The following is a 4,747-nucleotide window of genomic DNA, read 5'->3' as shown; positions in this document are numbered from 1 at the left end:
CGGGCCGGATGCATCATAGCGAAACCGTGCCCGCCCCATTGCTGGCAATGGCAAAAAAGTCACGATATGTCGCGACACATCACGTGACGTTGTGAGTTTGACACCCCTGGTCTAGCAGAAAGCATTATTGACAAATCCATACTGATTTCTGTTAATTGTCACATTGTTATCTCAAGTATCTGTCCAGGTATCATTGTCAGACTAATAGGTCTTTAGTTTGATGGATCCTTTTTTTACTCTTTTTGAAGATAGGAGCATTTGCTCTCCTTTGATTAAATCCATCTGAATAATATTTTGGGGGACAGGAAATTTATAGGCTATAAACTCAAAGGTCCCAGTGAAAGGGAAGTCTGCTGGCTGAGAGGCTAGGTCAGCGAGTGGGCGTGGCGCTGATCTACCGGTGGGGGCCATCAAAGCCGGAATGTGCTCAGCCTTAGATCCACAGGGCAGCCCCGGAGCCAGCGAGGCCCCCCCGCCATCTCTGCCCGGCCCCCTGGGGGTGCACGAAGGTAGTGAGCACGCGAGCGCTGGCGTCCTGGGGGAAACGGAAGTGCTTCGCTTACCTTTTTTCTTCCTCAGTGGTCAGCAGGGCTGCCCTGTGGATCTAAGGCTGAGCACATTCCAGCTTTGATGGCCCCCACCGGTAGATCAGCGCCACGCCCACTCGCTGACCTAGCCTCTCAGCCAGCAGACTTCCCTTTCACTGGGACCACCCCTGCCTGTGTGGGATAGCTACGGCAGTGACCTAGCCTCTCAGCCAGCAGACTTCCCTTTCACTGGGACCACCCCTGCCTGTGTGGGATAGCTACGGCCGGTGGCAGTATGGCCACCAGAATCGCTGGCAATCTCTCCCCCTCCTGTCATCCCTTCCTGAGCATGGAGGAAGGAAAGAGAAGCAGGGGAGGAAGGAAGGAAGGAAGGAAGGAAGGAAGGAAGGAAGGAAGGAAGGAAGGAAGGAAGGAAGGAAGGAAGGAAGGAAGGAAGGAAGGAGCTGGGAAAGTGACTGCCTTCTGAGCGCTTCACAGGTTTGTTTTTTTAAGCTGCCAGAGGCTCTGGGCAGGAGGCTTCCCATTTTGACACCCCCCCCCCCGGTTGTTGCCTCTGCCCCGCAGCTCTTCTGAGGGGGGGAGCAGGGGCTGTGCTGGGATCGGGGCTCCTCGTGCCTTCTGCTGCCTACCTGTGCTCTTCTGCTGAAGATGCCGCGGCTCTGCTTGCCTGGCAGGGCAGGGGCGCACTCGCGCACGGGGACGCACATAGGGCTGCTGCCTCACTTTCCATGCCCTGCCAGGACTGGACTGGGCACGGAGCCTCCTCACGGCTTCTTCCCCCGTGGACATCAGGAGCGCCCACCCCACGTACCGCTCGTCCCGGGGCAGCTGCCGCCGTCCCGCGCTCTCCAGCCCGTCGCCGGCCAGCCAGGCATGCCGGGATGCCTCCCTTTGGGCTCCCTAGGCCTCTCCCCCCCCTCCAGGCTGGGGCTGGTCAGATTCCCCCTGTGGGCAGCCCTGTGCCTGTTCCTGGCCAGCCCTCCTCTTCCATCCTTCTGCTCCTTCTGAGGGCGCACCTCTCCCCACACGTGTCCTCAGGTAGAGGAGCCGGGCAGCCACGGCTCTTGCTCCCCTCCGGCCTCCATCTGCTGAGGCCCGAGCTCAGTGCCCGGCTAGCCGGCGACAGGCTGGAGAGCGCGGGATGGCGGCAGGTGCCCCGGGACGAGCAGTAGGTCCCCAAATATCCTCATTGTTTCCCTTGCATAGTTATTCTACTTTTGGGGCCTGCCATTCTACTGGGGGGAGGGGGAGCATGCTTTCGCTTGGGATAACTTTCGCTTTCTACTTTCCCTCTCCTGCCTCTACAGCAGACATGTTAAACTCGTGATGTCACGTGATGTGCAACGTATCAGGACTGTTTTGCCATTGCCAGCAATGGGGTGGGCGTGGCTTCCACGTGTTGCGTCCGGCCCACGGGCCGGCAGTTTAAGACCCCTGCTCTACAGGTAGTCCCCGAGGTACAAGGCTAATAGAGCCTGCCCATTAGGCTCGTAATCGCCAAATGAATCAGACTCAATATTACAACATTTTAAAATCAAACTCATTAATTGAATCAAATGGGTCATTAAATGAACGAAGATTTGATTTACTATTTCCTCTGATGGCTGCCTGAAATGAGAGGCTTTTCCTGCCACTGCTTCAGGCTGTTTCCAGCTACAAATCAGCTGTTTCTGGTTTCAGTAACCACAGTACTTGTAAACTGTCTCCCAAGTAGGCAGTAGACTTTTTTTAAAAAAGCCATTTGTTGCTAGGCAGCTCAAGCTTCTTCAGAGGGGGGTGGAGAACTCTACGATTGCAGCTGCCACTAAAGTAATTAGCTTAAGCGTCTCCAGTAGTTTACAGAAATCTCTGATTGCTTTAAAACACACACACACAAACACTTGCCGGCCATTAGCTTAAGCGTCTCCAGCCAGGCATGCAGAGGGAGAAGGGGGTGGAGTTTACAGAACTGTTGACTTGCAACAGTAACTGAGATGGAAGGGACCTTGAGGTCATCTAGTCCAGGGCTTTTCAACCTTTTCACCCATTGTACTACTTTTAGGATATGGCAATATCCGAGTACCACCAGTCGCCTAGCAAGGTGTCAAAAACTTGATGACAAAAAAAAAGAGGAAAAAAGTGATAAAGTACAGGTAGTTCTCGATTTACAACAGTTTGCTTAATGATTGTTCGAAGTTACAATGACACTAAAAAAAGTGCCCCCCAAGACACTAAAAAAAGTGCCCCCCAAGACACCTGCCTGCCGACCCGGCCGCGCTCTTCCTCCTGTTCAAGGTTTTCATTATTGTGAGCATTTCTGTTGGGGATTGGCAGTGAAGGTGGGGTGGGGGGTGTTTGGTTTTTATTCCACCCATCTGCTGGGTGGTTGCAGCAGGTTTTGGTCACTTCACATGACCCTGGGACACTGTGACTGTCATAAATATGAATCAGTTGCCAAGCATCTGAATGTAAATCACAAGACCCTGGAGATGCTGCAATATTCCAGCTAATCGGCACTTCTTCTGGGCTCAGCAGAAGCGCCAGGATCAGCGCCGAGCTCCAGCTGGAGCCTAGTGCTGATCCTGGTGCTTCCACTGAGTCCTGACAGCCCCGAAGAAGCGCCGATCAGCTGGAAAGTGGTACTGATCCTGATGCTTCTGCTGAGCCCTGATAGTCCTGCAGCTCCAGCCATCTCGCTCAGGCTTGTGTGGTGCTGCCACCAGTTCAGCTCATTCCCCTCCCCTGCTACCACTTTTCTAGGGTGGTCGTGTACCACCTGCCAGGTGCCAATGTACCACAGGTGGTACCCGTACCATTGGTTGAAAAGCCCTGACCTAGAGGTTACAGATGGTCTAACCCACTACTCTCACAAGAGTACAGTACTGTACTTTATTTCTGATAAATGCCTATCCAGACTCTTAAAAGCCTTCAGTGAGGGAACACCCACAACTTCTGGAGGCAATTTAAATTTAAAACCTTTTAAAAAAACCACTGCTCCTTATCAGGACAAGCCTCTCCAGCGAAAATCCAAAATGGGGGTGGGGGGGGAATTTCCTTCCAGTAAGTGTTAGCAGAATCTCTGGTGGGTCTATCCTAGGGAAAGGAGCAGCAGCAGCCACATGCTGTAAGTTTCAGGCAAATGCAAAGAATCAATCTTGCAAAGTACTGTACTTACAAAGCAATAAAAAGCAGAGCAGTTCCCAAAGTAATTACAAACAATACAGCACAGTACTATTTAAAAACGAAGAAATAAAAAAGATAATTAAAGAATACTACAAGAAAGTTTATGCTATAGAAGAAATCCCAAGAGAGAGAATGATTCAATATTTGGAAGGAAATAACCTTCCAAAAATTCCAGAAACGTATAAGACTATGTTAGAGGAAAAAATAACAATGATGGAAATAACAGAGGCCATAAGAAGACAAAAAAATGAAAAAAAACCCGGGGCCAGATGGACTACTGGCGGAGTTATACAAAACCCTACAAGATACACTAAGTGAACCACTGAAAGACGTTTGCAATGAACTCTTGTTGGAGGCTAAACTTCCAAACACGTGGATAGAAGCCAATATTACTTTAATACCAAAAGAAGATGCAGATTTGACACAGATAAAGAATTACAGACCGATATCATTACTGAATGTGGATTATAAAATCTTTACTTCAATAATGGCAGAGAGACTGAAACGATACTTAATTGAATTTATACATTCAGATCAGAATGGTTTTTTACCAAAGAGACAAATTAAAAATAATCTAAGAGTGATAATGGATGTATTAGAATACTATGAATTGCATCCAGGAAAACAAATGGCATTAGTATTTCTGGATGCCCAAAAGGCATTTGATAATGTTTCCTGGCAATTTATGATTCAACAATTACAAATAATGAACTTTGGACAGAATTTTATAAATATGATAAAAACGATATACAATAAACAAATAGCGAAAGTGATTGTGAATGGAGACTATACAGAGAACTTTGAGATAAGGAAAGGCACAAGGCAAGGATGTCCACTATCTCCGCTGTTATTCATTTTCACTTTGGAAGTTTTGAATAGAAATATTAGACAAGATATAGAAATTAAAGGATTAGAAATAAAAGGTGAAATATATAAATTACAAGCATTTGCTGATGATTTGGTGTTTATTTTAGAAGAACCTTTGGAGATGATTCCTAAACTATTGGGAAAGATAGAACAGTATGGAGAAATGGCAG

The sequence above is a fragment of the Protobothrops mucrosquamatus genome, unplaced genomic scaffold, assembly GCF_001527695.2.
Source record: "Protobothrops mucrosquamatus isolate PMUCROS unplaced genomic scaffold, P.Mucros_1.0 scaffold2622, whole genome shotgun sequence".
Taxonomy (NCBI): domain Eukaryota; kingdom Metazoa; phylum Chordata; class Lepidosauria; order Squamata; family Viperidae; genus Protobothrops; species Protobothrops mucrosquamatus.
The sequence above is the reverse complement of the archived record's forward strand: the minus strand, read 5'-3'. Positions refer to the sequence as shown.